Genomic DNA, 27,942 nt, shown 5'->3' on the forward strand with positions numbered 1-27,942 from the left:
AGAAAAAATCGGTAAGAATACAGAAGATTTAAATAAGGCAATGAATAAGCTTGAATTGTTTGACATATATAGAATATAGCAGAATAGACATTGTTTTCAAATCCATGTAAAAAATAAGAAAAGTAAACATAAAGATAAAAGTAAACATAAGTAAGGGGTAATAAAGCAATCTTAATCAATATCAGAAGTTTGACATCAGAGATGTCATGTTTCTGGTCACAGCTGAATTAAACCAGAAATTAATAGAAAAAAGATAACTAATAAAATCCCAGTGTTTGCAAAGTAAGTAATATACCCAAAATTCCCTATGGGCTAAAGAATAAATCACAATAGAAATTATAAATTTTATGGAACTAAATAGTAATAAAAATGTGACATGAAAACTTTGGGATACAGATACAACCATACCCAGAGGAAAATGTATGGCCATCAGTGAATATTTTAGAATATAATAACGGTAAAATTAATGAGCAACTCAAGAACTTAGGAAAACAACAGCAAATTAGACCCAAAGAAATGACAAAGATGAGAATAATAAAAATGATAACAGAAATTGGTGAAACAAAACTAACATACAATAGAGAAAAATCTAGAAAGTCAAAAGTGGATTCTAGAAAGGAAGGGAAGAGAACACCAGCTACTAATATCAGGAATGAAAGAGAGAACATCTCTACATAATGAGAGAACATGATAAACAACTAATTTAAAGCAATGTACCAACAACCTGGGCAATATAGTGAAGGACCTGAAGGACCTGCCTAAGGCTGTCTTACATTAATTTTTTTATAACTGGAAGGAGTACACTCTAAAATAATAATAAACAGTATAGTATAGTAAAGACATTAATCAATAACATAGTCATTTATTATTATTATCATGATAATAAATGAAAAAATGTGCAAGATCTCTACATGTGCAATGTTTAAAACTAGAGAACATTATTAAGAGAAATCAAAGAAAACCTGAATACAGTAATGCACCACATAACAATGTTTGGTCAGCAACAGACTGTATATACAATGGTGGTCTCATAAGATAATTATAATGAAGTTTAAAATTTTCTATGACCTATATACAGAAAAAGAGAAAGAGTTTCTGAATCATTTTATGAGGCCAGCATAACCCTGATGCCAAAATCTGAAAAAGCCATTACAAAAAAGGAAATTGGCAGGCTAATGTCACTTGTAAATATAGATGTAAAATTTTTAACAAAAGATTAGAAAACCAAATTGTTATACATAAGAGAATAATGTATCATGACCAGCTTGAGTTTATTTCAGAATGCAAAGGTGAAAACATAATTTACCACATTGTTAGAATAAAAAGAAAGTTATATCATATGACTATATAAGAAATGCAGAAAAGCATTTGAAAAAATTCAATTCCCTCATAATAGAAAACAAAAAATTGTTAACAAATTAAAAATATAAGGAAACTTTCCTAATATAATAAAAATGATACGTGAAAATCTAAAGCAAATATGATACATAATGGTGAGCTATTTAAAGTTTTTACCTGCAATGAGGATTGACACAAGATGTCCACTATTAAATATTAGTCTAGAACACTATAAAGCAGAAAAGGAAATGTAAAGAATATAGGTTGAAAAGGAAAAAGAAAAAGTCATTAATTACAGAATACATAAAAACATGTATTTAAAATACACAATAATCTACTTATAAATTATTAAAATCAGTAAGTGAATTTTAGCTGGGGTAACAGATAGAGGTCAATACACTGCAGTAAACATCTAGAAAATGAAATTTTAAACATATCCTACTGATTCTACAGATGCTAATAATAGCATCAAATTCCTAGAAATAAACCTAAAAAAATGTCCAAGATCTCTACACATTAAAATAGAGAACGCTATTCAGAGAAATGAAAGAAAACCTAAATATGGTAATGCAACACATAACAATGTTTTGGACAACAACAGACTGTATATACAATGTACAATGGTGGTCTCATAAGATTATTATAATGGAACTGAGAATTTCTATCTTCTAGTAATGTCTTAGTCAGTGTAACATTACTCATACTGGTGAAAACAAACCTACTGTGCTGTCAGTCATATAAAAGTATAGCACAAGCAATTGTGTATAATACATAATACTTGATAATGATCGTAAATAACTATGTTATTTGTTTACATCTTTACTATACTATACTGTTTTATTGTCTTAGAGTGCACTCTTTCTATTCATAAAAAACATTTTAATGTAAAACAGGCTCAGGCAGGTCCTTCACCAGGTATTCCAGAAGAAAGCATTGTTATCATAGGAGATGACAGCTCCATGCGTGTTATTGCCCCAGAATATCTTCTCTTGGGACGAGAAGTGGAGGTGGAAAACACTAATATACACCTCAAACAGACGGGTGCCCCTCTGGGACAAAACTTCCACAGACAGCAATATTTGCCATTTTGCAATATTTGCTCTTCTGCAGCCTCCACTGGTAATCCTGACCCTGTGTAGACCTAGGCTAATATGTGTGTTTGCATCTTAGTTTTTAACAAAAAAGTTTAAGAAGTAAAAAAATAAATAAATTTTAAAACTAGAAAAAAGTGGGACAAACACAAAGATGGCCAAACGAGAACAGCTCCAGTCTGCAGCTACCAGCATGATTGACGCAGAAGACAGGTGATTTCTGCATTTGCAACTGAGGTACCTGGTTCATCTCACTGGGACTGGTTGGACAGTGGGTGCAGACCATGGAGGGTGAACCGAAGCAGGGTGGGGCATCGCCTCACCTGGGAAAAGCAAGGGGTTGGGGGATTTCCCTTTCCTAGCCAAGGGAAGCGCTGACAAACTGTACCTGGAAAAACAGGACACTCCGGCCCAAATAGAGTGCTTTTCCCATGGTCTTAGCAACTGGCAGACCAGGAGGTTTTCTCCTGTCCCTGGCTCAACAGGTCCCACGTCCATGGAGCCTTGCTCACTGCTAGTGCAGCAGTCTGAGATCGACCTGCAAAGCTGCAGCATGACTGGGAGAGGGGCAACCACCATTGCTGAGGCTTGAGTAGGTAAACAAAGAGGTAAGGAAGCTCAAACTGGGTGGAGTCTGCTGTAGCTCAGCAAGGCCTACCGCCTCTGTAGACCCCACCTCTGTGGGCAGGGCATAGCTGAACAAAAGGCAGCCCAACTTCTGCAGACTTAAATGTCCCAATCTGACAGCTCTGAAGAGAGCAGTGGTTCTCCCAACATGGCGCTTGACCTCTAAGAATGAATAGACTGTCTCCTCAAGTGGGCCCCTGACCTCCATGTAGCCTAACTGGGAGACACCTCCCAGTAGGGGCCAACAGACACCTCATACAGATAGGTGCCCCTCTAAGACAAAGCTTCGGGAGACAGCAATATTTGCACTTCTTCAGCCTCGGCTGGTGATACCCAGGCAAACAGGGTCTGGAGTGGACCTCCAACAAACTCCAACAGTCCTGCAGCTCAGGGACCTGACTGTTAGAAGGAAAACTAACAAACAGAAAGGAATAGCATCAACATCAACAAAAAGGACATCTACACCAAAACCCCATCTGTAGGTTACCAACATCAAAGACCAAAGTTAGATAAAACCACAAAGATGGGGAGAAACCAGAGCAGAAAAGTTGAAAATTCTAAAAACCAAAACGCCTCTTCTCCTCCAAAGGATTGCAGCTCTTGGCCAGCAACAGAACACAGCTGGACGGAGAATGACTTTGATGAATTGACAGAAGTAGGCTTCAGAAGGTCGATAATAACAAATGTCTCTGAGCTAAAAGAGCATGTTCAAACCAATCTCAAGGAAGCTAAACACCTTGAAAAAAGGTTAGACAAATGGCTAACTAGAATAAACAGTGTAGAGAAGACATTAAATGACCTGATGGAGCTGAAAACCATGGCACAAGAACTTCATGACGCATGCAGAAGCTTCAATAGCAAATTTGATCAAGTGGAAAAAAGGGTATCCATGATTGAAGATCAAATTAATGAAATGAAGTGAGAAGACAAGTTCAGAGAACAAAAGAGTAAAAGGAAATGAACAAAGCCTCCAAGAAATATCGGACTATGTGAAGAACAAATCTACATGTGATTGGTGGACCTGAAAGTGACAGAGAGAATGGAACCAAGTTAGAAAACACTCTTCCGGATATTTCCAGGAGAACTTCCCCAACATAGCAATCAGGCCAACATTCAAATTCAGGAAATACAGAGTACACCACAAAGACACTCTTCGAGAAGAGCAACCCCAAGATACACAATTGTCAGATTCACCGAGGATTAAGTGAAGGGAAAAAATGTTAAGGGCAGCCAGAGAGAAAGGTTGGGGTACCCACAAAGGGAAGCCCATCAGACTAACAGTGGATCTCTCAGCAGAAACCCAACAAGCCAGAAGAGAATGAGGACCAATATTCAACATTCTTAAAGGAAAGAATTTTCAACCCAGAATTTCATATCCACCCAAACTAAGCTTCATAAGTGAAGGAGAAATAAAATCCTTTACAGATAAAGAAAATGCTGAGAGATTTTGTCACCACCAGGCCTGCCCTACAAGAGCTCCTGAAGGAAGCAATAAACATGGGAAGGAACAAGTGGTACCAGCCACTGCAAAAACATGCCAAATTGTAAAGTCCATCGATGTGAGGAAGAAACTGCATGAATTAACAGCCAAAATAACCAGCTAACATCATAATGACAGGATCAAATTCACACATAACAGTATTAACCATAAATGTAAATGGGCCAAAATGCCCCAATTAAAAGACACAGACTGGCAGTTAGATAGAGTCAAGACCCATCAGTGTGCTTATTCAGGAGACCCATCTCACGTGCAGAGACACACATAGGCTCAAAATAAAGGATGGAGGAAGATCTACCAAGCGAATGAAAAGCAAAAAAAAAAGCAGGAGTTGCAATCCCAGTCTCTGATAAAACAGACTTTAAATCAACAAAGATAAAAAGAGACAAAGAAGGCCATTACATAATGGTAAAGGGAACAATTCATCAGAAAGAGCTAACTATCCTAAATATATATGCACCTAATACAGGAGCACCCAGATTCATAAAGCAAGTCCTTAGAGACCTACAAAGAGACTGAGACTCCCACACAATAATAAAGGGAGACTTTAACACCCCACTGTCAATATTAGACAAGTCAATGAGACAGAAGGTTAACAAGGATATCCTGGACTTGAAATCAGCTCTGCACCAAGTGGACCTAATAGACATCTACAGAACTCTCCACTCCAACTCAACAGAATATACATTCTTCTCAGCACCACATCATACTTACCCTAAAATAGACCACATAATTAGAAGTAAAGCACTCCTCAGCAAATGTACAAGAACAGAAATCACAACAAACTGTCTCTCAGACCACAGTGCAATCAAATTAGAATTCAGGATTAAGAAAATCCCTCAAAACTGCACAACTACATGGAAACAGAACAACCTGCTCCTGAGTGACTACTGGGTAAATAACAAAATGAAGGCAGAAATAAAGATGTTCTTTAAAACCAATGAGAACAAAGACACAACATACCAGAATCTCTGGGACACATTTAAAGCAGTGTGTAAAGGGAAATTCATAGCACTAAATGCCTACAAGAGAAAGCAGGAAAGATCTAAAATCAACACCCTAACATCACAATTAAAAAAACTAGAGAAGCAAGAGCAAACAAATTCAAAAGCTAGCAGAAGGCAAGAAATAACTAAGATCAGAGCAAAACTGAAGGAGATAGAGATACAAAAAACCCTTCAAAAAATAAATGAATCCAGGAGCTGTTTTACTGAAAAGATTGAAAACAAAATTAGTAGACAGCTAGCAAGACTAATAAATAAAAAAAGAGAGAAAAATCAAATAGACACATTAAAAATGATAAATGGGGTATCACCACCAATCCCACAGAAATACAAACTACCATCAGAGAATACTATAAACACCTCTACACAAGTAAACTAGAAAATCTAGAAGAAATGGATAAATTCCTAGACACATACACGCTCCCAAGACTAAACCAGGAAGAATTTGAATCTCTGAATAAACCAATAACAGGCTCTGAAACTGAGGCAATAATTAATAGCCTATGAACCAAAAAAAGTCCAGGACCAGATGGATTCACAGCCTAAGTCTACCAAAGGTACGAAAAGGAGCTGGTACCATTCCTTCTGAAACTATTCCAATCAATAGAAAAACAGGGAATCCTCTATGACTCATTTTATGAGGCCAGCATCATCCTGATACTAAAGACTGGCAGAGACACAACAAAAAAGGAGAATTTTAGACCGATATCCCTTTTGAACGCTGATGTGAAAATCCTCAATAAAATACTGGCAAACCGAATCCAGCAGCACATCAGAAAGCTTATCCACCACAATCAAGTCAGCTTCATCCCTGGGATGCAAGGCTGGTTCAACATACACAAATCAATAAACGTAATCCATCACATAAACAGAAGCAACCACAAAAACCACATGATTATCTCAATACATGCAGAAAAGGCCTCCAACAAAACTCAACAGCCCTTCATGATAAAAACTCTCAGTAAACTATGTATTGATGGAACATATCTCAAAATAATAAGAGCTATTTATGACAAACCCACAGCCAATATAATACTGAATGGGCAAAAACTGGAAGCATTCCCTTTGAAAACTGGCACAAGACAGGGATGCCCTCTCTCTCCACTCCTATTCAACATAGTGTTGGAAGTTCTGGCTAGGGCAATCAGGCAAAAGACAGAAATAAAGGGTATTCAATTAGGAAAAGAGGAAGTCAAATTGTCCCTGTTTGCAGATGACATGATTGTATATTTAGAAAACCCCATCATCTTGGCCCAAAATCTCCTTAAGCTGATAAACAACTTCAGCAAAGTCTCAGGATATAAAATCAATGTGCAAAAATCACAAGCTTTCCTATATACCAATAGCAGACAGAGCCAAATCATGAGTGAATTCCCATTCACAATTGCTTCAAAGAGAATAAAATACCTAGGAATCCAACTTACAAGGGATGTGAAGGACCTCTTCAAGGAGAACTATAAAGCACTGCTCAATGAAATAAAAGAGGACACAAATGAATGGAAGAACATTCCATGCTTATGGATAGGAAGAATCAATATTGTGAAAATGGCCATACTGCCCAAGGTAATTTATAGATTCACTGCCATCCCCATCAAGTTACCACTGACTTTCTTCACAGAATTGGAAAAAACTACTTTAAAGTTCGTATGGAACCAAAAAAGAGCCCACATAGCCAAGACAATCCTAAGCAAAAAGAACAAATCTGGAGGCATCATGCTACCTAACTTCAAACTATACTACAAGGCTACAGTAACCAAAACAGCATGGTACTAGTACCAAAACAGAGATATAGACCAATGGAACAGAATAGAGGCCTCAGAAATAACACCACACATCTACAACCATCTGATCTTTGACAAACCTGACAAAAACAAGAAATGGGGAAAGGATTCCCTATTTAATAAATGGTGCTGGGAAAACTGGCTAGCCACATGTAGAAAACTGAAATCAGATCCCTTCCTTAACACACAAATTAATTCAAGATGGATTAAAGGCTTAAATGTTATACCTAAAACCATAAAAACCCTAGAAGAAAACCTAGGCAATACCACTCAGGATATAGGCATGGGCAAGGACTTCATGACTAAAACACCAAAAGTAATGGCAACAAAGGCCAAAATAAACAAATGGGATCTAATTAAACTAAAGAGCTTCTGCACAGCAAAGGAAACTACCATCAGAGTGAACAGGCAACCTACAGAATGGGAGAAAATTTTTGCAATCTACCCATCTGACAAAGGGCTAATATCCAGAACCTACAAAGAACTTAAACAAATTTACAAGAAAAAAAAATCCCATCAAAAAATGGGCAAAGGATGTGAACAGACACTTCTCGAAAGAAGGCATTTATGCAGCCAACAGACACATGAAAAATGCTCATCATCACTGGTCATTAGAGAAACGCAAGTCAAAACCACAATGAGATACCAATCTCACACCAGTTAGAAAGGCAATCATTAAAAAGTCAGGAAAAAACAGATGCTGGAGAGGATGTGGAGAAATAGGAATGTTTTTACGCCATTGGTGGGAGTGTAAATTAGTTCAACCTTTGTGGAAGATAGTGTGGTGATTCCTCAAGGATCTAGAACTAGACATACCATTTGACCCGGCAATCCCATTACATGGTATATGCCCAAAGGATTGTAAATCATGCTACTATAAATACACATGCACACGTATGTTTATTGCGGCACTATTCACAATAGCAAAGACTTGGAACCAACCCAAATGTCCATCAGTGATACACTGGATAAAGAAAATGTAGCACATATACACCATGGAATACTATGCAGCCATAAAAAAGAACGAGTTCATGTCCTTTGCAGGGACATGGATGAAACTGGAAACCATCATTCTCAGCAAACTATCACAAAGACAGAAAACAAAACACCACATGTTATCACTCATAGGTGGGAACTGAACAATGAGAACACTTGGACACAGGGCGGGGAACACCACACACTGGGGCCTGTTAGGGGGTGGGGGCTGGGGGAGGAATAGCATTAGGAGAAATACCTAATGTAAATGACGAGTTGATGGGTGCAGCAAACCGACATGGCACATGTATACCTATGTAACAAACCTGCACGTTGTGCACCTGTACCCTAGAACTTAAAAGTATTTTTAAAAAGTAGAAAAAAGCTTATAGAATAAGGATATACAAAATGAAAATAGCTATACAGTTATCCAGTGTTTTCATGTTTTAAGCTAAGTATTATTACAGAAGTCAAGACTTTTTTAAAAACTTGAAGTTTTAAAAAGTAAAAATGTTATAGTAAGTCATGGTTAATTTATTATTGAAGAAAGAAAAAAATACTTTTATAAATGTAGTGTGCCCTAAGTGTATAGTTTATAGAATGATATACTCTGTATAAAGTGTATAAAGTGTTTATAAAGTCTACGGTAGTGTACAGTAATGTCTTAGGCCTTTACATTCACTCACCACTTACTCACTGACTCACCCAGATCAACTTCCATTCCTGCAGTCTCTATTCATGGTAGGTGCCCTATACAGGTGTGATATGGTTTGGATATTTGTCCCCCACCAAATCTCATGTTGAAATGTGATTCCCAATGTTGGAGGTGGAGCCTGGTGGGAGGTGACTGGATTGGGGTGTTGATTCCTCATTAATGGCTTGACACCATTCTCTTGGTGCTGTCTTCAAAACAATCAGTGAGTCTTGCTCTGAGATCACATGAGCATGTAGTTGTTTAAAGTTGGCACCTCCTCCTTGGCTCTCTCTTGTTCCTGCTCTCACCATGTAACATGTTGGCTCCCCATTGCCCTCTACCATGATTGTAAGCGTCCTAGGTGTCACCAGAGGCAGATGCCAGCACCACGCTTCCTGTGCCAATTAAACCTCTATTCTCCCAGCTTCAGATATTTCTTCATAGCAATACAAGAATAAGCTAATACAAAGTATATCATTTTTTATCTTTTATATCATATTTTTACTGTACCTTTTCTGTTAGATATGCTTACACTCACAAACACTTACCATTATGTTACAGTTGCCTACAGTATTCAGTAAAGTAACATGTTGTACAGATTTGTAGCCTCAGAGCAATAGGCTATACCACATAGCTTCGGTGTGTAGTAGGCTAGGCCATCTCAGTTTGTATAAGTATGCTCGGTGATGTTCACACAATGACAAAATCACCTGACACAGTTCTCAGAATGTATCCCTATCTTTAAGTGACACATAACTATAAATAGAGGGGTACACCATCTTCAGGAATTAGAAGACTCAATTTTGTATTTATATCAATTATCTCCAATTTACTTTATAGATCTGAAGCAATCCAAATCAACACTTTGACAGACTTTTTCTATGTAGAAAGCTGTGAATTTATATGTAAATGCAAAGAGCCAATGTGGTCAAAACAATCTTAAAGAAAAAGTTGGAAAATGTACATGATCATATATTAATAGTATCTGGACCTCTTTTTTCTAAAGATACTTAAAGAAATTATCTAATCTAAAGTGTAGAAAGAAAAAAGATGGTTTCAGAGATCATGGGATGGTATCAAACAACGTAACATATGTGTAACTGGAGCCCAACAGGAAAAAAGAGTGAGAATGGGACCAAATATATATATATATATGAAGAAATAATTGCTAAAATATAACTAAATACAACGGAAAACACCAATTTTAGATTCCAGACATTCAGCAAACCCCAAACAATACAAAGAAAGCACATCTAGATATATCAGAGTAAAACTGCTAAAAGTGAAGAGAAAAATCTCAAAAACAGAAAATGGAGAGAAAAGATGTATTACATAAAATTTTAAAAATTTTTTTAAAAAGTACAAATGACAGCTGATATGGTTAGGCTATGTCCCCACCCAAATCGCATCTTGAATTCTAGTTCTCATAATCCCATAAACCCCCCAGTGGGAGGTAATTGAATCATGGGGACCAGATTTTCCCTTGCTGTTCTCATGATAGTAAGTCTCATGAGATCTGATGGTTTCATAAAGGGCGGTTGCCTACATATGCTCTCTTGCCTGCCACTATATAAGATGTGCTTTGCTCTCCTTTGCCTCCTCAGCCATGTGGAACTGTGAGCCCATTAAACCTTTTTCTTTATAAATTACCCAGTATCAGGTATTTCTTCATAGAAGTATGAAAATAACAGACTAATACAACAGCTGACTTCGTGTCCTAAACAACAGAAACTAAAGGATAATAGAACACTGTATTTATAGTGCCAGCTGAAAGGCAGAGAAAGATTGTCAACCCAGAGTTTAATATTCGGTGACAATACCCTTCAACAGTGAGGGTAGCTTTTGGTCCAAGGTGGCAGGGCTGAGCGAGCAGCACCTGCCTCTGCTCCCCAGCTCTCCACACTCCATTGTCCTGCCTGCCACCATGATGGAACAGTCTGGCTCCTTCACCAAGGACTCCCAGATGGCCATGACTCAGATCCAGCAGGTCAAGCTGCTGCTGCTGCAGGTGCAACATGCCAGTAGCAGATCACAGCCCAAAAGTAGCACAAAACGTGGTGGATGGACTGCATCCTCTGCATCTCCAAGGAGCATGGGGCTGTCCTCCTAGAAGGGCAACCTTGCCAGTGCCATCCATTACTTCCCATGCAAGCCCTTAACTTTGCCTTCAAGGATAAGTACAAGCAGTTCTTCCTGGGGGTGAAGACAAGTGCATGCAGTTCTGGCGGTGCTTTGCTGGCCACTTGGCCTTGGGTGGCATGGCTGGCACCACCTCACTCTGCTTCATGTACCCCCTGGATTTCCCAGAACCTCCTGGGAGCCGACTTTGGGAAATCAGGCACAGTGCATGAGTTCAAAGACCTGGGAGCCTGGCTGGTGAGGATCACCAAGTCCAACGGACCCAGGGCCTGCCAGGGCCTCAGCATCTCATGCAAGGCATCATCATCTACCCAGCAGCCTCCTTCCGCTAGTAGGATACAGCTGAGGGCATGCTCCCCAGCCCCAAGAACATGCACATCCTGGCAAGCTGAGTTACTGCAAAGACTATGAGGGCCATGGCCAACACGATCTCCTATCCTCCCACATGAAGTTCAAATGAGCCCACATCAGGTATACGGGGACCCTAGATTGTTGGAGGAAGATCTTTAAAGATGAAAAGGGCAAAGCCTTCTTCAAGGGTGAGGTCCAATGTCCTTGGAGGTGTCGGGGGCACTTGGTGCTGGTCCTGTAAGAGGAGTTGAAGAAAGTCGTGAAGTGCATTTGTCTCCTCCACAGAAATGGGAAACAACAGAATCACGGTGAGTACTCAACAGCTGAAGACCACTAACCTTCAAGAAACTCCAATTGTCTGTCCTGGCCAGACATGTCTGTGGAGAGGGGGAAGGCTCTGGAAAAGGGGTGCGTTGTGATCACGTTCGACCATCAGCATCACAATCAATGACCATGATCAATTCTATGAATTGATCGCTGGGGGAAGGAATCATGATGTCCTTGCAGGCCCACAGGCATTTTCTCTGCTGCTCAGACCTAGCGTCTAACTGTTTGTAGGATCTGAGTTGTGTATAAGTATTTATGTAAGACAAAAGAAACATGTGTCCCATTTGTACTTAAGCACTAGCTCCTCATTTGCACTGCCAAATATTTGCAATTATGTTATATGTGGTCATTCTGCTGCAAAACAATAAAAAGAGAACACTGAGAACCTCAAAAAATGAGGGTAAATACATTTTCATGGAAAATAAAAACTGAAAAAAAAAATCATCACCAGCAGATCTGTACTACAACAAATAGTAAAGAATGTTTCTCAGGCCAAAGGCAATTGATTCCAGATAGGAATGTCTATCTACAGGAAAGAAGGAAAAGCATGAGAAATGATAAGTGAGTAGGAAAATATAAAATAACATGGAGTTTCTTTCCTTCTCATAATTGTCTTAAAACACAACTGATTATACAGAGAAAAATATAACATTGTAAGGTGAGACTTACAATGTATATTGAAGTATATGTCAGGGGAACAGGTTCAAGGGAGTTTACTCTTGCAATGTTATTACATTTGTAAAGTAGGAAGTGAGACATTTCAGACCAGGTGTGAAGTACAAACTGGGAAATGGTACAAGGCTGACTTTAAGTAAGCTTTGATAATTGAAGGATGCATATTGTTAGCCACAGAGCAACCACTTAAAAATTAAATTAAAAGCGATATTTCTAGGAAACCAATACAGGAAATATAGTCTTAAAACCCAATAAACAGGTGGCAAACAACCCAATTAAAATATAAGCAAAAGGGCCTTGCAGGATGGTTCATGCCTGTAATCCCAGTAGTTTGAGAGGCCAAGGCAGGCAGATCACTTGAGCCCAGGAGTTTGAGGCCAGCCTGGGCAACATGGTGAAACTCCATCTCAACAAAAATTACAAAAGTTAGTCAGGCACGGTGGTGCACACCTGTAGTCCCAGCTACTTGGGAGGCTGAGACTGGAGGATTGCTTGAGCCCAGGAGGTCCAGGTTGCAGTGAGTTATGAGTTGTGATCATGCCACTGCACTCCAGCCTGGGTGGCAGAGCAAGACTCTGCCTCTTTCTCTTTCTCTCTATCTCTATCCCCCAAAATATTTTTCTAAATCTTCTGCATATATGTATGCATACAGAGAACACTGAGTGTGCATGTTCTTGGGGCTGGGGAGCATGCCCTCAGCTATATTCTACTAGCGGAAGGAGGCTTCTGGGTAGATGAGGATGCCTTGCATGAGATGCTGAGGCCCTGGCAGGCCCTGGGTCCATTGGACTTTGTGATCCTCACCAGCCAGGCTCCCAGGTCTTTGAACTCATGTACTGTGCCTGATTTCCCAAAGTCGGCTCCCAGGAGGTTCTGGGAAATCCAGGGGGTACATGAAGCAGAGTGAGGTGGAGTTCAGCTCTCAGGAAGCCACATCTCTAGGGAAAGGGGGAGAGCACTATATCAAGGGAACACCTGTGGGACAGAAGATTCTGAATAGCAGCTCTTGAGTCCCAGATCTTCTCTCTGGGACTGTATGCATACATATATGCAGACGATTTACAAAAGAAAGTATACAAATGTCCAGCAAGTCAATAAAACATTTGCATAATTAGTCATCAAAAAAATACGATTTACACCAATATGTGATACCACTATACACCCACTAGAATAGACATAATGAAAAACAAAAAACATTCTTAGTGTGGGTGAGCATCTGGAGTAACTGGAGTAACTCACTGCTGCTGGGACGAGTATGTTGAAGTCAACAATTTTGGAAAAGTGTTTGGTAGTTTCTAGAAGCATATACACACTCTATGACCCAGAAATCCCACTCCTAGATATTTATTGAAGAGAAACAAAAACACGCCAACAAAAATACTTTTAAAATATTCACAGTAGCTTTATGCATACCAGCCCCAATCTGGAAACCACCCAAATATATATCCCCATTAGAATAAACAGTGATATATTCTACACAATGGAATACTACACAGTCATAAAAGGAATGCTAACTGAAAAAAAAACATACACAAAAATAATCCATAATGAATTATTCCACTAATGGAAATTAGGACAAATTAGGAAAAATTAATATTTATTTGGGATAAGAAATCATGAAAGCAGTTAGCATTGAGGGAAAGTGGGATATGGAGACTGAGAGGGACAAAAAGAAGTTTCTGGGTGCAGATATTATTCTCTTCTTGAGCAAGTCAGAGTCCACATGGATGTGTTCACCATCTGAAAATTAATCAAGATGTGAACTTCTAATTTGTACACTTTTCTGTATATGCTTTACTTTAATAAAATAGTTTACTTTAAAAATATGTTTGGCTGCCATCACAATAATCATTGTTTCAAACAAGAATCATCAGTTGGGGGAAATGGCTGACTGGAGGCAGGTCTAAGCTGCAGCCCCCACTCAGACAGACAGAGCCGCATGCAGAGACCCACATTGTGAACTCTTGCTCCAAGAACTACTGCAGGAACATACCAGGAAAGCTGAGAGAATCCCTTTGAAGGAGGTGAATTGCCCCTGCAGGCTCTGTGGCACAGCTGAGGAACTGTGAGTCGGCTTGCTTTCTCAGCTGGGAGGCTTGTAGCATGGGGCAAGTTCACAGCCCTGCTCACTGGCTGCCTAGAAGAAAACTCAGTGCTGTTGGGGTGTGGCGGGGAGAGGGAGGCATGCTGGGAGAGAGATTAGCCTTTTGGGCTGCATGGGAGCTGGGGGAGGCCTGTGGCGGCTGGCTTTCTCCCACTTCCCTGGTAACCTGTATGACACAGCAGAGACGGCCTGGCCATAATCCTCCTGGAAACATAACTCCATTGGCTTCCACATCGCCATCCCCCTCAGCAGCTGCAGTAAGCCCTGCCCAAGGAGAGGCTGAGCTCAGATACACCTAACTTTGCCCCACCTGATGGTCTTCCTCACCTGCCCTGGTAGCCAAAGGACATATTCTCTTGGGAGCTCTACCACCCACCACCTGATCCTCCCTATATTACTGCAGCTGATGCACTCTTGCAAGTGCCACCTCCTGGCTGGAGGCCAACCAGCACAAAACCAGTGCACTAAACAAAAATACAACCAAGAACCCTCACTGAGTTCACTTCACTTCCCTGCTGCCTCCACCACAGCAGGTGCTGTTATCCACAGCTGAGAGAACTGAAGACACATTACATCACAGGACTCTTTGCAGACACTCCCCATTACAAGCCCAGAGCCCGGTAGCTCTGTTGAGTAGCTAGATCCAGAAGAGAAATAACAATCACTGCATTTCAACTCTTAGGAAGCCACATCTCTAGGGAAAGGTGGAGAGCACTACATCAAGGGAGCACCCTGTGGGACAGAAAGAATCTGAATAGCAGCTCTTGAGTCCCAGATCTTCTCTCTGACATAGTCTACCCAAATGAGAGGGAACCAAAAAAAACCAATTCTGGCAACATGAAAAAACAAGGTTCTTTAACATCCCCCCCAAAATATCACACTAGCTCACCAGCAATGGATCCAAAACAAGATGAAATTTCTGAACTGCCAGAAAAAGAATTCAAGAGGTTTACTATTAAGCCAATCAAGAAAGCACAAAAGGAAGGTGAAGTCCAACTTAAACAAATTAAAAAAAAAATTATACAGGATATGAATGGGAAAATCTTCAGTGATAGTATAAATAAAAATCAAACACAACTTCTGGAAAGTAAGGACACACTTAGAGAATTGCAAAATGCACTGGTAAGTCTCAGCAATAGAATCAAACAAGTAGAAGAAAGAATTTCAGAGCTCAAAGACAAGGCTTTCAAGTTAACCCAACAATGGCACAAAAAAAAAGAATAAAAAAAGAACAAAGCCTCCAAGAAATTGGGATTATGTTAAACCACCAAACCTAAGAATAATTGGTGTTTCAAGGCAAAAGAGAAATAAAAATTTTGGAAAACATATCTGAGGAAATAATGGAGGAAAACTTCCCTGGCCTTGCTAGAGATCTAAACATCCAAACACAAGAAGCTCAAAGAGCACCCAGAAAATTCGTCACAAAAAAAAAAAAAAAATTTATCACCTAGGCATATAGTCATCAGGTTATCTTAAGTCAAGACAAAGGAAAAAATCTTAAGAGCTGTGAGGCAAAAGCATCAGGTAACCTATAAAGGAAAACCTATCAGATTAACAGCAGATTTTCTCAGCAGAAACTCTACAAGCTAGAAGAGATTAGGGTCCTATCTTTGCCCTCCTTAAAAAAAAAATTACCTGCCAAGAACTTTGTATCTGGTGAAACTGAGCTGCATAAATGAAGGAAAGATACAGTCTTGAAAAGACAAACAAATGCTGAGAAAACTTGCCATTACCAAGCCAACACCACAAGAACTGCTTAAAGGACCTCTAAATCTTGAAACAAATACTCAAAATATACCAAATAGAATGTCCTGAAGCATAAATCCCACAGGACCTGTAAAACAACAACACAATGAAAAAAAAAAAAAAATGAAGGTTTTCAGGCAGGCAACCAATAGCATGATGAATAGAATAGCACCTCATATCTCAAAACTAATGATGAATGTAAATGGCTTAAATGCTCCACTTAAAAGACACAGAATGGCAGAATGGGTAAGAATTCACCAACCATGTCTTCTGTCTTCAAGAGGCTAATCTGACACATAAGGATTCACATAAACTTAAGGTAAAGGAATGGAAAAAGATATTCCATGCAAATAGACACCAAAAGTGAGCAGGAGTAGCTATTCTTATATCAGACAAAACAAACTTTAAAGCAGCAGCAGTTAAAAGAGACAAAGAGGAACATTATATAATGATAAAAAGACTAGTCCAAGAGGAAAATATCACAATGCTAAATACATATGCACCTAAAACTGGATCTTTGAAATTTATAAAACAGTTACTACTAGACCTAAGAAATGAGACAGACAGCAACACATTAATAGTGGAGGACTTCAACACTCAACTGATAGCACTAGACAGGTCATCAAGACAAAAAGTCAACAAAGAAACAATGGACTTAAACTATACCCTAGAACAAATGGTCTTAATATATATTTACAGAACATTCTACCCAACAACTGCAGAATATACATTCTATTCATCGGCACATGGAACATTCTCCAAGATAGACCACATGATAGGCCACAAAACAAATCTCGACAAATTTAAGAAAACTGAAATAATAGCAAGTACTCTCTTAGACCACAGTGGAATAAAATTGGAAATCAACTCAAAAAGGAACACTCAAAACCATGCAAATACATGGAAATTAAATAACCTGCTCCTGAATGATCTTTGGGTCAACAATGAAATCAAGATGGAAGTTTAAAAACTCTTTGAACTGAATGATAATAGTGACATGACACATCAAATCCTTTGGGATACAGCAAAGGTGTACTAAGAGGAAAGTTCACAGGATTAAATGCCTATATTTAAAAGTCTGAAAGAGCACAAATAGATAATCTAAGGTCACTCCTCAAGGAGCTAGAGAAACCAGAGCAAACCAAACCCAGACTCAGAAGAAGAAAAGGAATAACAAAGATCAGAGCAGAACTAAATGAAATTGAAACCAAAAAAATACAAGAGATAAGTGAAACATTAAGCTGGTTCTTTGAAAAGATAATAAAATTGATAGACCATTAGTGAGATTCACCAAGAAAAGAAGAGAGAAGATCCAAATAAGCTCAATTAGAAATGAAATGGGAGATATTCCAACCGACACCACAGAAATACAAAAGATCATCCAAGGCTACTATGAACACCTTTACACACATAAACTAGAAAACCTACAGGAGATGGATAAATTCCCAGAAATATACAACCTACCTAGATTAAACCAGGAAGAAACAGAAACTCTAAACAGACCAATAACAAGCAGTGAGATTGAAATGGTAATTAAAAAGTTACCAACGAAATAAAGTCCAAGGCTAGATGGATTAACAGCTGAATTCTAGCAGACATTCAAAGAATTGGTTCTAATCCTATTGGCCCTATTCCAAAAGATTGAGAAAGAGGGAATCTTTTCTAAACCCTCCTGTGAAACCAGCATCACCCTAATAACAAAACCAGGAAAGGATGTAACAAAAAAGAAAACTACAGAACAATATCCCTGATTAACATAGATGCAAAATCCTCAACAAAATATTAGCTAACCAAATCCAATAGCATATCAAAAAGATAATCCACCATGATCAAGTGGGTTTCATATTAGGCAATGCAGGGATGGATTAACATCCACAAGTCAATTAATGTGATATATCACATAAACAAAATTTAAAACAAAAATCATATGATCATCTCAATAGACCAGAAAATCTCAATAGAAAAATTATTTGATAAAATCCAGTGTCCCTTTATGATTAAAACTCTCAGCAAACTTGGCATAGAAGGGACATACCTTAAGGTAATAAAAGCCATCTATGACAAACCCACAGCCAACATTATACCGAACAGGGAAAATTTGAAAGCATTCCCACTAACAACTGGAACAAGACAAGGATGCCCACTTTCACCACTTCTACTCAGTATAGTACTGGAAGTCCTAGCCAGAGCAATCAGACAAGAGAAAGAAATAAAGGGCATTTAAATCAGTAAAGAGGGCGCCAAACAGTCACTGTTTGCTGATGACATGATTGCATACCTAGAAAACCCTAAAGACTCATCCAAAAAACTCCTAGAACTAGTAAATAAATTCAGCAAAGTTTCAGGATACAAACTGAATGTACACAAATCAGTAGCCCTGCCATACAACAACAGCAACAAAGCTGAGAATAAAATCCAGAACTCAACCCCTTTTTACATAGCTGCAAATAAAATAAAACACTTAGGAATATACTTAACCAAGGAGGTGAAAGACCCCTGCAAGGAAAACTACAAAACACTACTGAAAGAAATCATCAATGACACAAACAAATGGAAACACATCCCATTCTCATGGATGGGTAGAATCAATATTGTGAAAATGACCACACTGCCAAAAGCAATCTACAAATTCAGTGGAATTCCCATCAAAATATTATACCACCATCATTCTTCACAAAACTAGAAAAAAAAAATCCTAAAATTCATATGGAACCAAGAAAGAGCCTGCATAGCCAAAGCAAGACTAAGCAAAAAGAACAAATTGGGAAGCTTTACATTACCTGTCTTCAAACTACACTATAAGGCCATACTCACCAAAACAGCATGGTACTGGTATAAAAACAGGCATATAGACCAACGGAACAGAATAGAGAACCAAGAATAAGCCCAAATACCTACAGTCAACTGATCTTAAACAAAGAAAATTAAAACATAAACTAAGGGACACCCTATTCAACAAACATAAACATAAAGGACAAACATAAACAAACATAAACATAAAGGACAAACATAAACAAACATAAACATAAAGGACACCCTATTCAACAAATGGTGCTGGGAAATTAGCAAGCCACACATAGAAGAATGAAACTGAATCTTCATCTCTCACCTTATATAAAAATCAATTCAAGATGGATCAAAGACATATCTGAGACATGAAACCATAAAAAATTTAGAAGATAACATTGGAAAACCCATTCTAGACATTGGCTTAGGCAAAGACTTCATGCCCAAGAACTCAAAAGCAAATGCAACACAAGCAAAGCTTAATAGATGGGACTTAATTAAGCTAAAAAGCTTTTGCACAGCAAAAGAAATAATCAGCAGAGTAAACACACAACCCACAGAGTGGGAGAAAATCTTTGCAATTTATTCATCTGACAAAGGACAAATATCCAGAATCTAGAAGAACTCAAACAAATTGGCAAGAAAAAAAAAAAAAAAAAAAAACAATCCCATCAGAGAGCAGGCTAAGGACATGAATAGACAATTCTCAAAAGAAGATATACAAACGGCCAACAAACATACGAAAAAATGCTCAACATCACTAATTATCGGGGAAATGCAAATCACAACCACAATGAGACAACACCTTACTCCTGCAAGAATGGCCCTAATCAAAAATCAAAAAATAATAGATGATGGCATGGATGTGGTGAAAAGGGAACACTTTTACACCATTGGTGGGAATGTAACCTGATACAACCACTATGGAAAACAGTGTGGAGATTCTTTAAAGAACTAAAAGTAGATCTACCATTTGATCCAGCAATCCCACTCCTGGGTATCTACCCAGAGGAAAAGAAGTTATTATATGAAAAAGATACTTACACACGCATGTTTAGAGCAGCACAATTTGCAATTGCAAAAATATGGAACTAGCCCAAATGCCCATCAATCAATGAGTGAATATATGTATATGTGTGTGTGTGTGTGTATACATATATATAAAATGTGGAATACTACTCAATCATAAAAAGGAATGAAATAATGGCATTTGCAACAACCTGGATAGAGCTGGAGACCATTATTCTAAGTGAAGTAACCCAGGAATGGAAAACCAAACATCGTATGTTCTCACTTATAAGTGGGAGCTAAGCTATGAGGATGTAAAGACATAAGAATGATATGATGGACTTTGGGGACACAGGGGAAAGGGTGGGATGAGGGATAAAAGACTATACATTTGGTACAGTGTACATTGCTCAGGTGATGGGTGCACCAAAATCTCAGAAATCACCACTAAAGAAGATATTCATGTAACCAAACACCACCTGTTTTCCCAAAACCTACTGAAATAGAAATAAATAAATAAATAAATAAATAAATAAATAAATAAATAAATAAATAAATAAATAAATGTAAAGCAAAGCCCCACAGAGGGGGGAAAAAACCAGAATCATCAGTGGATGTTGAACTGTGTGGCCTGAAGGCATGATGGAGAACAGGAGATCTGTTGTCTCACTCTCTCCCCAGAACACACTTATCACTCGCAAAGAAAAAAATAGTAATTTTACAATAAATGGAATTGAGGACACCATCTAACCAAGTAATCAACGTATCAACATTAACATGTGTGTTAGTTTGCAAGGGCTACCACAGTACCACAGACTGGGTGGCTTAAATCACAGAAACTTATTTTCCCATACTTCTGGAGGCTGGAAGTTCAAGATCGAGGCATCAGGAGGGCTGTTTCCTTCTGGGGGCCATGAGGGAAGGGACTGTTCTTCCAGACCTCTCTTCTTGGCTTGCAGACAGCCACTCTCTCCCTGAGTCTTCATAGCATCCTCCATTTGTACATGTCTGTCCAAATTTTCTCTTTTTTTCAGGAGTGGGGGACACTTTCACTCTGTCACCCATGCTGGAGTGCAGTGGTGCAATCTCAGCTCACTGCAATCTCTGCCTCCCAGGTTCAAGCAATTCTCATGCCTTGGCCTCCCAAGTAGCTGAAACTACAGAGGTGTGCCCCGCACCCAGGTAATTTTTGTATTTCTAGTAGAGACAGGGGTTTCACCATGTTGGTCAGGCTGGTCTCAAACTCCTGACCTCAAGTGATCCACCTACCTCGGCCTCCCAAAGTGCTAGTTACAGGCACAAGCCACCGCACCCAGCAGATTTCCTCTTCATATGAAAACACCAATCATGTTGGATTAGGGCTCACCCTAATGACTTCGTTTTAACTGAATCACCTCTTTAAAGAACTTGTCCCCAAATACTACCACATTCTGAGAAACTAGGGGTTAGGGCTTCAACATCTGAATTTTAGGGGACATGACTCAGCCCATAACAATGTGTACCAGTCACGGAACAACTGGGCACCATGGGCCTCAAGATAGAAGAAACTGCAATGATCACAGCATCATTTTTGTGACTTTCTTGCCAGAAATCCCAAACCTGCATCTCATCATTTAAAAAAAAAAAAAAGTCATAAAAACATAAAAGTGAGGAACATTCTACAAAATAACTAACCTGTGCTCAAAAGTCTCAAGGTTATGAAAACAATGGTTAAGGAACTGTTCCAGATGAAAGGAGGCTAAACAGACACAAATTAAATGCAATGTGTGATCCCGGACTGGCTCCTGGCCCAGACGAAGGAAACAATTGATGAAATTTGAAGAAAGTCTATCAGTTGGATAATAGCATCATATGAATGTTAATTTCTGATTTTAATAATCATGCTGTGGTTTGTAGGAAATGTCCTTGTCTTTTGGAAATTTTCACTGAAGGATTTAGACATAAATAGAAATCTGGGGAATCTTGGTGAAGAGTCCTTGTATCATTTTTGCAACTTTTCTCTAAGTCTAGAATTCTTTCAAAATTTAAAAAAAAGTTACAGAAGAGAAAATACTTTAAAAGCTCTGTAATTCAAAAAAAAATTGTGTGTGTGAGTGCCTGAACACATCTAGCATCCACAGTAGCTGAGAAAATCAAGGATATTCATTTGCTCATTCTTGCATATTTATGTAACTAGGAATTATTGATATAGTAAGTTGAAACCAAAGGCAAAATGTGTCTAAACTTATACTGTCTAGGAATCAAATTAATTGGCAGAGTGGCCCTTTAAAATAGGGGTGAGTGGGTGATTTGCTCAAAGACCTTTATCTTGGGTTCCTCAACTGTTCCCAGAGCTTTGGCTCAAATTCTGATTAAAACTAAAATTTCAAGAGCATGAACCCTTATTAAAATGTTGCTGGCGCTGCCTGGATTTATATTTAAAACGAAAGTCATAGTATAAAATTTCACGTGACTCAGTTCTCCTGTGTTTTACCTCTGAAAACATTATGTGACAGTCATACAATCCCCAAAATTAACGTGACAGACATTTCCCCTACAAAGATGATTATTTCAGCATTGTGTAGGTTCAGGTTCTAACCTCCCTCAATTGGGATTTGACTCAACTCTTCCACATGGTTCTCTCCTTATTTGTTCAGCCAGCAATTATTGAGGGTCCAATGTATGCCAGGCACAGTTCTGTGAACTACATGAGTGCAAAAATAAATAAGACATAGAAACTGTCTTTGAGGGGCTTGCCTTTACCTAAGATATTGAGAATAAATGTTTTCCCTTTATTCTTAAAATTATTATTAAAAATAGGAATTATTTGGCATTAAAATATTGTGTACTGCCTTAGTTTCCCAGGGTTGCCATTCATAAAAACAACAACAAAAGCCCAAAACCAAGGTGTGAGGAGAGCCAGGCTCCCTCTGAGACTCGGGACAGAACCCTTCCTTGCCTCTTCCCAGAATCTGAGGGTAGCTGTCAGTCCTTGACATTCTGTGGCTTGTAGCTGCATCAACTCCAACCTCTGCCCTGTTGTGACACAGTATCCTCCCAGTGTGTCTATCTCCACATGGCATTTTCCTCTTCTTATAAGGACACCAGTTATACTGGATTAGGGCCCACATTAATGACTTCATCTTAAATTAGTTGCATCTGCGAAGATCCTGTCTCCAAATAAAATCACATTCCCAGGTAATGGGGGTTGAGGCTTCAACACATCTTTCAACAATTCAACAGTTCAACTCCTACAAGCACATTTTAATAAATGAATTTGTTCTTCACCTCAGGGAACTTAAATCTTCCTAAGGAAAAAACAAATTCTTGTTTTAGCCTTGTTTTCCAAAATACTATAAATGACTCTCCACAACGTGAAGGGCATCTTTCTGGGCCTGAGGAGAAAGTTTTAACGTAATACTTGGTTAGTTAGATATGTGGGTGAAAGGGTCAGTTCAAGCGTAACGCTAGGTATGAAGTCTCAAGGCCACTCTGATCCATTATTACATAAATATTAAACCTGTATTATCCATTATTACATAAATATTAAAAACCTGTACTTTGGGCTGGGAACAGGGGATGCAGGGAGGAGAGGGGAAAGGAAAGCGCCTAACTGTCAGGGTAGAGGCAGCTGGATCCCACCTCCAGCCAGAACGGCCATCATTACCGCCTTACCTGCTATGTACACCGGGCTCCTGCACAAAGATCTCCTCTAGAAAACAAACAAAGCAAAACAGGTTCCCAACTTAAAACATTTGAAAATCAATGGCTTAGATTTCTGGGAATTTTTTTTATACATAGATTGAGAGGGTACATGTGCAGGTTTATTATGTTGGTATAGTGTAATGTTGGGGTTTGAGCTTCTAATGAGCCCATCACCCAAATAGTGGACACAGTACCCAGTAGATAATTTTCCAACCCTCACCCCCTTTTCATTTTCCCGGCTTTTGGAGTCCCCAGAGACTCTTAATTCTGTTCTTATGATCCTGTGTACTCATTATTTAGTTCCCACTTATAAGTTAAACACAGCACGTTTTATTCCTGTGGCGATGTTTTTCTTTCCTTTGTCTTCTTAATAAAATTAGGCTGGTCAATTTATTTTCCAGTTTCAATTATATTTTCCAAACCATTGTTTTTCTGCCCCTGTACTAATAAAATGCTGTCGTCCTAGGTCCCTGCTAATAGTAAAAATGTTTAAATAGTGGAAAGCTAAAATATTTTTCCTCAATTTTTCTGACAATAATTCAAAGAATTTTTCCTTTAAAAAAAAATCAATGAATTCTCTTTTAAAATTCAAATTCCAGTATTGATTTAAATGTTATCACCACTGATGTATGAAAATTTCAGATCACTTTTTTCTAAATAATTTCTTGACTCTCAGAAGAAAAATTGTATGAATAAAGTTAGTTTTCTACCTTCCTCTTGCCATACCTTCTTTTTTTTTTTACCTCACTGTCTTTACATCCTCCCTACTTTATTCCTTTACTGTTCTTTTCTACTATGCTTACACTTCCACAGTTTTTCATTTCTTTATTTTTCTAAACTTCTTTATTTCTAATTTTATAGTCACACATTTTAATACACTTGAATTCTATTTGGCATTTTTTATTACTCTTACACCACTTTTAGCAAAAATTAAAAATATACTTTGTCATATTAAACATCTTTATTGAAAATTTTTCGAAATACAGATAGATTTAAATTTTTTTTTTAACTCCTGAATGACCACTTTGGACAGCATTTTCAATACTTTGATGTACTGTATATACTTTCAGATCTTTCCTATGTAAATAGATTTTATCAAAATGTAAGCATACCGTAAACTGATATTTGTGGATAGACCTAGTGAAATTACAGGGAAATCTACAACTGGCAGCAGCGAGCGGGTCTGTAGTTGTCCCTGGGGCGCACCGTGGAGAGGAAGCAGCTGTGTCCCCAGCGCACCCGTGGACACGCACTCCGCTTCTGGGCTCCCCGCACCTGGCCCAGACATGCGGTCAGCTGCATCCGTGGAACCCCATACTGGCCCTCAAAAAGCTAAGGGAGTCATATCTACCCACCTCCTCCCCGCTCCTCCCCACCACCCCAGTACTCACATCCTAGGTCCTCTGTGCTCCGCCTCTGATGGTGTGGAATGCGCTGGAATGCAGGACCCATAGAGCAGCTGCTGAGAGTGCCACATCGCCCAGGCCACAGCAGCCAACCCTGAGGGGTGGCCTCAGCTGCAGAGTCACCCCCAAACCATGCCCAACCTGGCCCACTTTCAGGATCTAAAGTTCCGACTCTGTCGCCCGAAGTTGGGACCACTCTGGAGGGCCACTCATCTTCAGAGCTGCCCCCTACAGCATGGCAGACAGTTTTCCCTTGCCCACTCCTGCTTCTTTCTCTCCCCTTGCCCTCTAGGTGAGGATCCCAGGAACAGCTCCCACCATGTCCAGAGTTAGTTCCTGCCAGTGGGTTCATGGTCTGGCTAATTTCAGGTATGAAGCCGCAGACCTTTGGGGTGAGTGTTACAGCTCTTAAAGATAGCACAGACCCAAAGAGTGAGCTGTAGCAAAGTTTATTGTGAAGAGCAAAAGGACAACGCTCCCACAGCCTGAAAGACGACCCAGGCGGGTTGCCGTTGCTGGCTGGGGTGGTCAGCTTTTATTCCCTTATTGTCCCCTCCCATGTTCCATTTCTGTCCTATCAGAGTGCCCTTTTTTCAATCCTCCCTGCAACTGGCTACTTTTAGAATCCTGCTAACTGGTGCACTTTACAGAGCGCTGATTGGTGCATTTTACAATCCTCTTGTAAAGCAGGAAAGTTCCTGATTGGTGCGTTTTATAATCCTTTTATAAGACCAGAAAGTTCCCCAAGTCCCCACTTGATCCAGGAGGTTCAACTGGCCTCACCTCTCATCAACAGGCATCCTAGCGCTCGTCTCCTCTAAGTCAGCTCACTGGGGACCCCAGTCATGCACTGGTAGATGGGATTCCAGAAACAGCAGCACCGATTTTTCCTCCCTCTGAAGACCAGCAGGCTCCCCTGGCACCGCAACATTTTAACACATCTTTGCACATTCAGTTTAAAAAAAAAAAAATGGGGCTGGGCGCAGTGGCTTATGCCTGTAATTCCAGCACTTTGGGAGGCCGAGGCAGGCGGATCACGAGGTCAGGAGATCCAGACCATCATGGCTAACACTGTGAAACCCCGTCTCTACTAAAAATACAAAAATAATCAGCGGGCGTGGTGGCGGGCACCTGTAGTCCCAGCTACTCGGGAGGCTGAGGCAGGAGAATGGCGTGAAGCCCAGAGGCAGAGCTTGCAGTGAGCTGAGATTGCGCCACTGCACTCCAGCCCGGGGAACAAAGCGAGACTCCGTCTCAAAACAAAATAAAACAAAACAAAAAAATGGTAGCTGATTTTATTTTGCCTTTCTTTGATTACTACTGAAGTGGACATTTGTTTCTCTTGCTTACTGGGCATTTTCACTTGCAATTTGTGACTTATATAAATCATATTATATTCACTCAACCACTTTCTCCTACTGATTGGTAAGAGCTTCTTACATGAATTGTTAAAGCTTTGCTATACATTACAATTCTATTCCTAGATGTATTTTTTATTGTCTAATTCTATTTATGTTTTGAGATAAGCTGAAGTTTTTGTTTCTACTTAGCCAAATGTCTCAGTCTTTTCGTTTGTGACTTAGTGTTTTTAATATCATACATACAAAATTCTCGGTCCCTCCAGGATTATATGAATATTCACCAGAGTGAAAAGATGGCTATAATTATTTCAATGAACATTATGAAGTTATCTATACATTGGAAAAACTGTTATTTGTTTTGTCAATGTTTAAAAAACTCTTACTTTGTCAAGGTAGAAGATAAAAATCAACCACTATGACATTCAGAAAGGCTTGTGCCCTCCCTCTTGCAAAATCTGAAATCATTCATTTTCACAGGCCAACCAGGTGTCCTGGTGCAGTCTTCTCCAGGACTATCTTGGCATTTATTGTCTTTTAAACTATATTTCCTGGGACCAGGACCAGCAACATAATTGCAGGGCCCAGTGTGAAAGGAAAATGTGGGGGCCCTTACCCAAAAAGTATTAAGAATGTCAAGAGGGTAACAACAAACCATTAAACTAAGCATGAGGTTGCATAGGGGTCTCACACCCATGAAATTGCCCTGCTCAGAACACAGAGAACAAACCTTCTAGATCAATTTCTGTTACCAATTAGATTAGTCAAGTCAGTCAAAAATGTATTTCATGAGTTTTTCACTTGATTAGTTCCTAAAAAGATGTGATTGAATTCTTTTTGACTGAATTAGGTGGATCTATTAGGATGGGGGGAAAAGTGAGGAAGTCATTAGGCTGAAAGTTCTGCAAACAATTTGGGGGCAATATTTGAAGTTAAAATCTGAGATATATTATCTTTGAAGATCCCAAAGTATAATTGCATAATTAGATAATAACTGCCAATAATGATCTTTGGCCAAGATCCTGGGCTAAGAGTGTTTACAGGGAAACCCTCATGGCAATCCCATGGGTCAAGGAGTCACCCATTTTACCGATGGTTCACACATGGATGGCTCATCGATTATACAGATGCAGAACTTGAGGCTTGAAGGAGAGCAAGTAACTTCCCCAGTTAACACTGCCAGTCAGCAGCAGAACAAGGGCTCAGATTCGAGTCTGAATTCAGAGCCTCACTCTTGGCCTCCGTGTTGTTGTGACATCATGATCACAGGTCCCACCTTCTACAAACACAAGTGAAAATCTGGATTTGGAAAGTGCTATGGTTTGAATATTTGCCCCCTCTTAAACTTG

This window comes from Macaca fascicularis, chromosome 10, assembly GCF_037993035.2.
Source record: "Macaca fascicularis isolate 582-1 chromosome 10, T2T-MFA8v1.1".
NCBI lineage: Eukaryota > Metazoa > Chordata > Mammalia > Primates > Cercopithecidae > Macaca > Macaca fascicularis.